The following is a 12,962-nucleotide window of genomic DNA, read 5'->3' on the forward strand; positions in this document are numbered from 1 at the left end:
CAAATAAGGCCAATAATATAAACTTCATGTAGCTCTTTCTGAATTTAGTTTTCCTTGGAAATACATGTGTGATGTAATTCTCTGGGATCATTTCCAAATTTATTATATCAGCACAGCATTCTAAAACTCTCAATTCCTCTTAAAAGAATTGCTTTCCAGATTCTCTGGTCATGGATCTATTCTTTTCATACAACAGAGACACTATGGTAGTTTCATTTCTTGGGTTTTGGTTTCCACATGAAGAAACAGAGTACCCCTCTCTGCAGAAGCTTAGTTAAATACCCCTCTGAGGGAACACTGCTACAGGTGCTAAATGTGAGCAGTGCTCATGTTTTGATGTTAATTTTTTCCCAATACATTATTAGATTATTTTCAAAATGTTTATCATATAGTGGCATCATTAACTTGATACCAAGTCAAAGTAAAAAATGGAGAAGTTTCAAAAATCATTTCAGATTTTGCCAGTTTTTTACAGCATTAAGCAAGGTTCCTTTTTGTTAACCTATGAAAGGCTGATACAAGTTAGCTACTGCAAAATAACTTCATCGTTTATGCCACTACTTGTTAAAACATTCAAAACAAGTTCATGTTGTCTTGTGATTTCAGTACGCTTAGGTAAAGGGAAAAAATACAGTGTGGTAACTGAAATGTTAAAACAACAATAATAAATCATGTAACTTTTAAGTAGAACTTTAATATGTTTGTTTTATAGTCAAGTTCTAGGTTTTAACATAACAAGTTTAGTTTTCATTGAGCTCTTGTAAATCACGCTCACTTTCAGTAATATTATTCTTCAGGTCCATTTCTATAATATAATGTTCCAGTCTTTGGAGTTTCCCAGAAGTAAATACCTTTCAACTCCGTTAGAAATAATACGCAAAGGCAAGTAAAGGCATGTGAAAACACACACACAAACACACATACACACACTCACACACTCTCTCACTCACTCACAGGTAGTAAAGGAAGCTTCTGATATTCCGTCAAACATCATAGATTTGTTCAAGAAAGAAAATGTGGGAGTCACTGAGAGTGCCTTAACATCTAGATGCCAGTTCTCTAACTATCCTTTGCTCTATATAAACAATCATTATTTCACATATTTCCTTTACATGTTAACATGGAGCATTTTAAATGTCATTTTTGTATTATGTCTTTCATACATCTTAGGCATTTCAAAAGCTGTATTAATGTCAACATTTTTGAAACTTTCCTCTATTATGCTTTCTGATAGGGGCATTTTCTTTATTGCACATATCTAAATGAATTTAGGAAGTTTAGCTGCCTTGAGATTTAACATTTGTCTATGTGTGTGAGCATGTGTGTATGCACATGTGTGTGAGCACATGTATAAATACACAGACAGACCTTCCTATGAAATATTGTATTGAGTGGGTGAGAGTTGTTTAGAAATCTCATACATAGATTACTGGTCAGGTTGTAGAGATATCTGAAGCAGAAAAGACGTTAGCTCAGCATAATGAATATGTCTGCCAACCATTTTTATAATGTCTTGGTGCAGTTTTTATTGTCTGACAAACCGTATGCTGTGCTGTACTGTGAGCTTTCTTGTTCGACATAATAAAAAATGATGCAGTGTATCCCTAGAAGTCTAGCTGGGTGAAAGCAAGGCAGCAGAGTGCTGCTTCGCCAATAGTTTGGTCGCACATTCTGTTAGAATTATTCTGCAGGTGATAAATACACAATTACCATCCTTTATAATGCATTGTGCATGATCTATAGTACAGACACAAGCTTTTAAATCCATTCATACACCTAAAATTTCTTTACACATATTAAATAAACCACCAGGTGTATCTGAACCTTTTGAGATGAAGATATTTACCTATACTTAGCCACGAAATAACTTACTTTTGGTTTGTTAATTTACTACTATATTTCATGTGACAGTTTTTTTAAAAATTTGCTCATCAGAGAAAAAATATTTCAAAAGATAAAAGTTTCCAGTTACTTCATAGCTAAGTACATCAATATTGCATTAAAAAATATTACATTAAAGATTTAGGTTTAGTATGAGTGATCATTTTCACTTGAACGTTTCCATACATATGAAAAGATCTATGTTTGGTTTTACTAAAAGTGTGTTAATATAAGGTCTATGAAGTACACTGTATACTTCATAGACCTTACATTAATGAGTCTTATACAATAGAACGGCATGGTATGTATATTCACTTTAGTGATAAATGCTTCATTTCTTCTTTAGAGGATTATTAAAAGCGTTCTCTGGAGGAATAAAATGGTGGAAGTCACACATTTAATAGCTCAGGTACAAAGAGTCAGATTGTGCCAGTTGGCAAAAGTTAGCAGGAAGCTGTCACAATAAATGGCAGCAGCTGCTCATAGTTCTAAAGAGTATGTCCCAGTCAGAACTGAAAACTGATGGCATCTACATTAATACTACCTTAATGGCCCATCTGCTGCTCCATAGGGTCCCTAGCTGCTGTATGGAGTCATAGGCATTTGACAGGCAGTCTCTGTATGCCAGACGCACATGGTGCCAAATGTTTTAGGCTGCTTCCTCTCGTTCTGATCTGTCAAATTCTCCCTACTCATTTATCAGGCAAGGAGTTATGAGGGTTTTTCTTTTCTACACATCATTGGTTTTCAGCATTGGGGCAGCTGAGAATTTGGAAGGCAGACTATTTTTGTTACTATTATTATTTTTTTCCTAATTGACAACGCAAGGCAAAGTTGTCTGATACACTGTACTGTACTGGGTAGGTTAACAAAGCGCTGGGACAAGCAAGCTCTGTGGAGGAATCAATCGAGAGCATTTTAAAATGCAATGCTGCATAAATATGTTTCCGTGATTGTATTGGAGGAAAATAGTATATATTTCTGTAGAGCATTATTAACTGGGCAAATATTATGAGAGCTTACTTTTAGGTTGTTGAGATAGAAAAATGCTAATATTACATTGGAACACTGTTAAAAAACACCTGGATAGGAAATGGAAAGTTCACATTTAAGAGCATCTCTTAAACTTCTGTTGCCAAAGTGGAATAAGTTTTACACAGTAAGAGTCAAACACAGATGGAAACCAGTGTGTGTTTTGTAGCAGTTGATTAAATTTTGCAGAAATAATATCATTCACTATTGAGGATAAGCTATTATTTATTTTGACTGTATTGAAGGGTCAGGGAAGTGAAATTCAAATATCAACCAGTAAGTAACTAGTGGAAAGTATGTGATAAGATTTATAATACTTTTTACATTAAAAATTGGAAAATGTTATTTTTGAAAAAGATCTCTAGACAGCAGGATCAGACTTTGCTCAAGTTAAAAGATGATTGACTTTCTCATTTGGGGGACCAATCATAATATGGCTGCCAAATGCATACATTTTAGAAGATCTGCCCCTTTTCTGATGAAGGCAGCTGACAGATAAACCCTGTTTCCACTGGGATCTCCCTAGCTTGCCTGAAACTTTCTAAAACATAATGATTCCATATTTGCAAGAGTTTTTCAGTCAATGTGATGGACTACGTGGCCTGTTTTTATTGGTGGTTATTCTCTCTCTCTGTTGTCAGTTTCTAGAGTTATCCAGTATTTTTGGTCTTATTTAATTAAGAATCTCTGAAAAGTAAAAAAAAATACACAAAAATAACCCTATTAAATGGGTGTAAATAAGTCAGATGTGCCACATATCATGGTGTTCAAACAAGAAAGTGTAGGTGCAACAGAGTCAGTTTATTCCAAGTTCCAGCAGGTTTCTCAATCATAATCAATTACAACAATAATGTTACCAATAACTTAAAATCAACTATTAAAAGATGTTGCTATGTTTTCTTTATAAACCTAATTTGAAGAATAGATTATGTGTAAGTGATGGAGTTTAATGCAAGTGTGTGTGTGTTTGCATGTACATGTGTTGTAAAGGAATGGAACCTGTTTTTGGTGGGTTCACACATTTAATTATTGTTAATATTTTCTTAATTTCTGTGAGTCATCTGCTCTTTCAATAGATATTTTTAAAGACTACAGCAGTCAAAAGACAAGTTTTAATATATGTTTTAGACTCGCTTAAGGTTTATTAAATTATTTCTACTTTCAAATAGATCCAATATTGTAGTGACTGTTTCCCAATCTTCCAGTAGAATTAAAAACTCAGTTAAATATCAAAACCAATTTGTAATTTGTGCTATTTATTATTATGACAGCACATCTCAGGCATATTGTCTGGGCAGGTACAAAGCCCAGAAACTTTTGATAAAAAGGGTCAGAAACAGCCCTGTTTTCTTCTTATATGCTCATACATCACTGATTTTCTTTTGCATTTGGAAAGCTTCTAGGATAAAAAAATGTAAAATTTGGTATTTAGAATATGTTAGAGATGGTGTTAGAAGCAGAATGTACTGCGTTTGATCTTGACAACAACGCTGTGAGAGAAGTTTTACTCCTTATTATCATAAACAGAAACTGAGGCTTTGGGATAGTAAACGATTTACCCAGGGTCACAAATGAGATTGAACTGAATTTGACCCAAGTCTGTGAGAAGTTAATACTACGTCATTGTTTATAATTATGTTTCGAAAAAGATAAAATATGAGATGTATTTGGGCTATCTTAAAGAAAGCAGGACTGAAAGAAGTGTGGGCCTTGAGAAAGGACTCACCATAAAAGGAGTCTGACAGAGTGTGTCCAAGGTCAAGGCCTGTATCTTAGAGGGGTGTGTGAGTTCTTACACAGCATGTTGGGGACAGCAGAGCACATCATGACCCAGGCATCTCTTTGACATTTGAGGGCTCTTGGGAATTGACTTTATGGATTAGAAGGGTACAAATCTTTGGGCTCTAGGCTGCTTTGCTGTAGGACAGCCCTTGATGAAATGTAATACAAAAAGTCAGAGTACTGATTCTCACTCTGAGGTAGGTGGTACTGATGAAGTTCTGGTACAAATAATGTCCAGTTGGCTTCAGCAATTGATTGTGAACCACCACTGAGGCATCTGGCCCAGAGAAATACCCCTCAGTTCTAGCTTCTCTCACTGGTGACAACAGTATCCAAAAAACAGCTTGATGTGTGGAGGCAGGTTAGCAGACAAAAAAATTGGAAAAAATTGTAGAGGAAAAACTCAGAAAAGAGAAGTCCACCTGCAAGTCAAATAAATGAGGATACTACAGATATTTGGAGTATTAATGTAAATTGCTTCCACTGGTACACAAAAGCATATGAAGTCTGAGGCTGTAGGGTTCATATTTTTTGGTCCTCGTTGTCAGAATTCATCCTTCTACAGATACCTTAGTACAACTTCAGTAGGCTAGAGATATGGAGGGTAGACATCTTGTTTCCACATGGCAATAGCTAGCATGTAGCAAAGAATCCAAAGTGGGGCATCTTTAATATTGCTGTTATTTGGAGTGGAATTTGTTTTCCAGAATTTTATCTAAGGCTTTGAGTACATGCATTATTTTCCTGGAAAAATAAATAAAAAGAGCGAAAAAAAAAAAAGGAAAAGAAAAAAAAAACAGGGACTCTAAGGACAGAAAATTAAAGAAAAAGCATTCTCTCAGTTGTTTATAGCTCTAATGTGACCATTTCCTACAGAGGTGTCAATACATTTCCCAATTAGACATATTTCTGTCTTTTTATTTCTTTACTTTTTAATTACTATAAAAGCTATATCCACATAAGATATTTTTTACAAATCTTTTGTAATATTTTTTTCTTTGTGGTGCCCATGAGCTCATATCACATATGATACAATAATTCTCACAGAGAATACTAAAGAAGGTGATAGCAAAATAATGGCTCACTATTTGCAGCTGGGTAAGTTGACAAGCTCCCATTCTGACAGGTTCTGCTGAGTTAAAGAATTTCCTGGGGAGTTCTGAATGTTTCTTAAAACACAGTCCTGAAAATAAAAGAATAAATGGGTAAGAGAAGTAGCAGATTCGGGCTTAACAAGAAAGTTACCTTGAAAGAAAGTGCCTTCAGATTTATTTTTGAAGGAATCTGATGTTGCCAATAGAATTATAATGGAGGCTGAGTTCTCATGTGCTCTTCTAGTACTTCTAATGGGATCCTGCATACCATTTGCTCCTATAAATCCAGTTTCCTCATTCAAACTGAGCTCATCTAGAGCTCATCTGACAGAATATGTCTTGTAAATATGGCTAAATTTTGCAAGTCTTTGTTGGTTTTTCTGTTTAGGGGTGTGTGTGTGTGTGTGTGTGTGTGTGTGTGTGTGTGTGTGTGTGTGTCTGTGTATGTGTGTTTGTATGTGTATTTCTTTATATTAACGGTAATGGGTTATATAAGTTTTAATCAGATAAACTCCTTCTTATTGTGCAGCTAACCAATACATTATCTCTTTTAGGCAGTCTACTGCTATAATAGTTAAAGCCAATTTAACTTTTATAAATATTAATCAATAAATATGTAATTGACACAAGAATTTCAAGGGCGAGGTAGACTCTTAATGGCCAATTGATCTTAGCCTTTCTAACAGACGGTCTTGTTAACTGAGCCCTGATTTTTCTCTGTAGTGTCTTTGTCTTTTAAAGGATCCTGGTACCTCCCCAACTACAGTGGGTGAATCTTAGCTTGTCTAAACTATTAAAAGTGACTTCATTCTTCTTACCAAGTGAGTGATTGAGAGATGGGAGCTTACATAGTTCCAATCTGTGAAGGTTTAGGTTAATATAGCAAGCATGGTTAAGCAGAAGGTTGGAAATAACGTGTCGTTGATGTCATTGAGCTATTAAAAACAAAGCTGAAAAAAACGGTTGCAGAATTCTTGTTAGGTGAGATAATAAGCCACTTACTATTTAAGTAGTTTTGAATTGAGTGCTCAGTTGCTATCAATCAACTCAAATTATTCTAGCCGATGTATTTCTTTTACATAAGAGTTTACAATGGAACATAGTGTAGTGAGTTGGTTTGACTATCCTAGTTTAGTTGGAGAAGGACTTATGTAAAAGTTGAAAGTGAGGAAGCCAGGTTGGAATTGGACTACAAGGGTCTTAAATTTCAGTTTTAAGCATTTGACCTGCATCGCGTAGACAATGGGAAAGTAGTGTCTCGGCGACATTGATCTTGCTCTTGTGGCAGTACATATAGTCTATTGGAGGAAAAAGAGACTAAAAATAGGGAAATGAATTAGCAGTCCAGTTGTGAAGCAGTGAGGGCTAGAATGGTGGTAATGATGAAAACAAAGGGTTCAAGTGAGAAAAACTTGAAAAACAATTGATAGACTTAGTGACTGATTAAATACAGGGGAAGAAAACACAGATGAGACAGTGGTTGCTTTGAGCTCTTCAACAGAAAATATCTACTATGCTGCCAGAAATTCAGAACCATCCTTTAAGATGAGAGTTTCAGACTGATTTGAGCTGTATTTTTGGATACAAAAACAACTTTTTTATGCATAAACCACACCTTTTCTTCTACATGTAGTGTGGGTCTCAGTAGGAACTCACATTTGGTTAGCTGTAATAGACATTTGAAACTCCTACATCTTAAATTTTAGTTTCCATTGATTATATAGTAGCTAATTTGTTCTTAAGTAGGTGATAATAGAGATTGAACTCTTAAAATAGAGACTGATTATTATGTCAATAGAACGTGACTTTTAAAAAAACTCCTTGAGACTAGAAATGAAGAAAAATATATTTGAAACAGGTTTTTGGGTGTGTATGTGTGCGTGTGTGTGTGAAATCATTGTGACCCAGCCACGTGAGACCAAAAAAAAAAAAAAACAACTCCAACTTTTCTTAACTCTGGTAAATTGAATAACTGTTTTTTGATAGGAAAAAAATAAAAGAATTTTTTATAGTTGTTGCTGCTCTACCTGGCAAAATCAGTTGTAATAAGGGAGGGTAGAGGCAAAAAAACCCCCCAATAACACATTTTTCTGCAATGAGAAGCCATAGTAGATGAATCTGATATAGGGCCTGGAAAAGTGAGATGCTAAAATTTCTGGTTAGAGCATTCATTTTTTAAGGGGATCTAAGAAAAACACTAAGAGCAGCAACGATATAGCTGCATGATAACACAGAAAGGATCTTTGAAGAGAGCTTGGACAGCCTGTGACTTGGTTCAATTGCTACCACATTGTATAAACTCAACATATATTGACTGATTCAGTACAGTGACTACATCCATGTGTTTTAAAGAGTGTTGGGGAGCAGAATTCAACATGTGACTGCTAGAACCAGGTTTGTGATTATCTAGCTGAAGACCCTAAGCAAGGTCTCACTCTATCATGCCAAGTTCCCCCATCCACTCAATGGGAATAGCACATTCTCCAGTTTACAGAATTGTAGGTAATAGTTTAAAATGTTTGTATGTTTTGAAAAACATAAAATTTTATAAATATGAAGGGAATTAAGATCATCTTATTTGATTGAGTAAAATAATTTTTGACTGTTTTCCACATAAAAATGAATGCAGCTAATTGAAGAGTCACACAACTAGGGGGAAGGAGGCCTGCCATTTAGGAAGAAAAATGGACATCATTTTGCATTATAGTTTTAAGTATTTGCTCTATCCATCATTTTGTTCTACTCCTTTAAGGACTCACATAATAAGAATATTATTCCTTCTTTGCTGGTCTTCCATTTCTTCTACTTTCTAAGCCTTTTTACTTCTTTAATTTTATGATTTTTATTTTCTTGGTTGCTTTTCTGCCTTTCAGTGCCCCTTATTCAATTTCTATTTGAGTCCATTTTCCTTTGGGCACTTTGTGATTTATTCTTTATTTCTGAATTAATTTTGTTTTTGTTTTTTCATTTCTTTCCTGAGTTCAATCAACTTCTTTTTATCACTTCTCTCTATTTAGGTTTGTTTCTGTTTATTGTATTTGAATTTCTAATTCAAGTTGCTTTCTCATATCCTTGAAGGCTGAGTTGAGCATATTTAATCATATTTGGAATGTTGATTTTTTTCATTTTCTTCTGCTTCCTGGTTATTTTGCAGGAGGGAGGATTTTATTCAGTTAACCTATGTGACATTTTGTTTCCTGATATTTTACAATAGTTTAATATGGATTTATTGAACTTCCTCTTTAAGGTATTTAGGTGTCTTAAAAGATTCCTAGCTTAATGTCATCCTAATTTATTAGTAGAGCATAGTCCAGGTACTTTGTCTTTTTGTTTGTTTATTTGTTTTTGTATTGGTGTGGTGAAACAGAGGTTATAAGTCCTCTGGTTTATGGTTCTCTTTTGTTATGACATAGCCTAGATTTCCCCCATGTATACATATACAGCTAGGACTTTGAGGCAAGCCAAGGAAGACCTAGAAAAGCTTTCCTAAATGACAGGCCTCCTTCCCCCTTGGTTGTGTGATACTTCAATTGGCTGTGTTCACTTTTATGAGGGAAATAGGCAAAAATTATTTTACTCTAGGCTATATATATATATATATATATATATATATATATACTTTTTTTTTTCCTTTTCCCCTTCACCACTCAATTGGCAAAGAGTGATTTTCCCATTCTTCTTTGTTCTATTTTCTTCCCCAGAAGCTATATATTTTGAAAAGTACCCCTTTTAGATTGAACCTGAGCTCTTAAATCATGTGTACTTTGAACTTCCTTCCCTATTGTCCATGCTCTGATCTGCCTGGACACTTTTTAGTATTTTGGGTGAACTTAATATTCCTGAAACTTGTTTTGATTCCCCCTCAGAACTCTTCGTTAGTTTCCTCTTTTTTCCTCCCTGGAGTTTTTCTAGGTCTGCCTTTGCTTGCCTCAAAGCCCTGCAACAGGGCAGGGGTGGAGTGGGAACAGGAGAGAAGGTATGGAGGGTTGTGGTGATTTTTCTTTTTTTGCTTATAGTTGTTTTGATGTTTTAGTATTGTCTATCTGCAAATGGTGTTGAAGACATAGTTTTATGTAGAATTTAATTTTATCTTCTTTTCATTGTTTGGGGCAGTATTGGGGGTTCGGAAGCTATGCAGATGCCTCTGTCCTTAGCCTTGCAGAAGTACTGGGATTTCATGTATACCTGTTATGAACATCTGTGTACAAGTCTTTCTGTGCATGTATATTTTCATTTCTCTTGGATAAATGTCTAGGGATGCAATTGCTGGATAGATATACATTTAACTTTTTAAGAAATTGTCTGAGAGTTCTCTAAAGTGTTTGTACCAGTTGGCTCTCCCACTTGCAATAGAGAGAACTATATATTCTTCCAATACAGACATTAGAGAGGATTGAAAATATGCCATGTTTTGTCTTCCATTGTTGCTGTTGAGAAGTCAGCTGTCAGTTTTATTGCTTTCCTTTGTATTGGATCTTTCTTTTTTCTCTGGTTACATTTAATATCTTCTTTTTGTCTTTGATGTTCTGTAATTTCTCCATGATACAGATGTGATTATTTTTATTTATAACACTAGAATTTCATTTGGCTTTCTTGGACTCAGGTTTAGTGCTTTCCCATAAGCCTGAAAAATTCTTTGCCATGATCTCTGACAATTGCCTCATCTCTTTATCATATTTTTCTTCAGAAATTCAAAGTTCTAGTACATTGGAGCATTTTAAACTATCTTTAAAATTTTCCATTCATTGGTTTGTTTGAATGTTTCTTTTACATAAATTCTTTGGTTCTGTGTTTCAATTCAATAATTCTCACTTCACCAATGAACATTATGCTCTTAAATATGTCCAGTTAGTTTTGCATTTTAATAATATTTTACATTTTAAGAGTTATGTTTTGCTCTTTTTCAGTATGATTGGATACCCTTTATGGACTCTTTTTCCTTGCTTGAATTTTTGAGCTTGTCTTATATTTATTTTTTCATATTAATCATACTTATTTTATATTTGATTGCTGATAATTTTAATATCTAGTCTTTAAGGATATGAATCGGCTGTTAGTCTGTTCTTTTAGATATCATCCATGGTACCTTTTCCCCTGTGTTTTTTTTTTTTTTTTTTTTTTTTTTTTTAATGTAAGCTGCTTATTTACCATAAAAGTTTTTGTATGGGAATACATTCCTACTTGGGTTAAAATTATATTCTTCCAAGAGGATTCATGCTTGCTTCTGTTGACTCCCTCAAATAATAACAAGCCAGAGACATTTAAAATTAAATTTCCCTCATGAGGCTTTTCAGACAATAGTTACTATATATTAGAGGACTGATATGACTGCAACAAATTCTTAGGGGAGAAATTTTGTTTGTCTGTTCCTTTTACTTAGTGCCAAGTTTGAGACAGTCAGCTTTTCTTCCTCTTCTCTTCTTTGTGGCACCTTCATTTTTACTTCACCATTACAGTGGTGGTGTGTCCATTGAGGTCTTACCTTGATATAGAGCCTTTCTTATTACATTCCCTACCTTATCAGGTTCTAGGCTTTATATCCTGTTTCCTCTTCCATGAAATCATCAGTGGAAAATCAAGGAAATCTGGATTTGGCCAAACACTTCATGGAAAGATTAAAATTCATGGGTTCCTCTTTTCACTAATTTTTAACCACTGTGAATTCTTTGATACATTTTAATTTTTCCTATTTTTTTATTATTCCTTTCATTGGATTTTATCTGGTTCATTCTCCAGATTCTCATCTGTCATTCTGTTGGATCTGGAAATCTGTGTGCATTTTTTTTTTTGCAGTATGCGAGCCTCTCCCTGTTGTGGCCCCTCCCGCTGTGGAGCACAGGCTCTGGACGCGCAGGCCCATTGGCCATGGCTCACAGGCCCAGCCGCTCCGCGGCATGTGAGATCTTCCCGGACCCGGGCACGAACCCGTGGCCCCTGCATCGGCAGGCGGACTCTCAACCACTGCGCCACCAGGGAAGCCCCTGCGTGCTGTTTTAAGTGGCTGTTTAAACACTACTGGAGAAGCTAGGTAGGTCGATGAACTTACTTTTTTTGGAGTATAATTGTTTTACAGTGGTGTGTTAGTTTCTGCTTTATAACCTTAGATACTTTTTTGATGCTTCCCAGAAACATTAAGAAAATAATTATGTTTCAGAAATTAGGACACATTCCTTGTAGCACAATGTTTGTATCAACAATCTACCCTTATTTGAAAGTATATTATAATGCATGTAAGACACCAGTGTCTCTGTGATACTCTCTTAGCTATTTCTATGAAAAAACATCAGGGAAACAAAGAGATTAATTCCAATTTAAGTTTAGTGTGTTAATCAAAATGATCTCCAAGTTGTACAGTGCCAATAGTTTTCAATCAGACTATTGATAACTATAGAGAGGAAACACAAGCAGAAAGAGAGCATTTTCAAGGTAGATGATTAAAGTAACACTTTTAAAAACTGTACGCTGTTTAAGGGGTTAATTTGTTTAGCAATTGAAAAAAACAAAAGCAACAATAATTTAAAAATGAGAATAATTTGATTCTAGAAACCAGTAAAGTTGATAAATCCTACTGTAATAAAGGAATCAGCAAGGTAAAAAAGTAATTAGCTTTGTTAAACCAGAACCATTTGTATGTGAAATTTAACTTTATTTTTAAAAGGCTTACATTTTAATTGTAATTATTTTTTATTTTGATTTGAAAGTGACTCTAGTTCCAAAGTTTAAACAAAGTCAAACTCAATTGGCATACACCTATTTTATAATATGACAAAAAGTTCTATGGTACTAATATAAGATTTTGGACAGACAATGCCATCATCTCTAGTCCATCGGCAATTGAACATACATATATAAGCCTTTCTTCTGAATGTTGAAAGTACCTTTTAAATCTTTATTTTCCTGTAAATTAAAAAGCAACCTAAAAACATTTCAACTTTTTAAAAGTGCTCAGTTTTAATATTCTGGGACTAAGTGGTAAGAGCCAGGAATTGGACACTTTTTCAAATATAATTCATAAATATATACATACTTTTGTATTATTTGTTTATTGAAATATCCCCTCCTATTGAGAGCCATCCCCTCCTATAGAGTGCCATAAACTGGTTATTTATTTTGGTATCGGTCGGATCTAGCTCAATGCTTGGCAACGTTTAGGTGCTTAGCAATATTGCTGAA

General features: G+C 34.6%; 1 long non-coding RNA gene across 1 annotated transcript in view; it reads left to right on the top strand.

Moving 5' to 3' along the window:
- The window catches only part of LOC141278298 (uncharacterized), a 66,969-nt gene extending 55,158 nt beyond the window's left edge, over positions 1–11,811 (top strand). The window contains exon 4 of the long non-coding RNA XR_012330754.1: positions 11,583–11,811. This is a non-coding gene — a long non-coding RNA (uncharacterized lncRNA). The remainder of the gene's footprint in view (positions 1–11,582) is intronic.
- The last annotated feature ends 1,151 nt before the right edge of the window (positions 11,812–12,962 follow it).

Source organism: Tursiops truncatus, chromosome 3 (genome assembly GCF_011762595.2).
Source record: "Tursiops truncatus isolate mTurTru1 chromosome 3, mTurTru1.mat.Y, whole genome shotgun sequence".
NCBI lineage: Eukaryota > Metazoa > Chordata > Mammalia > Artiodactyla > Delphinidae > Tursiops > Tursiops truncatus.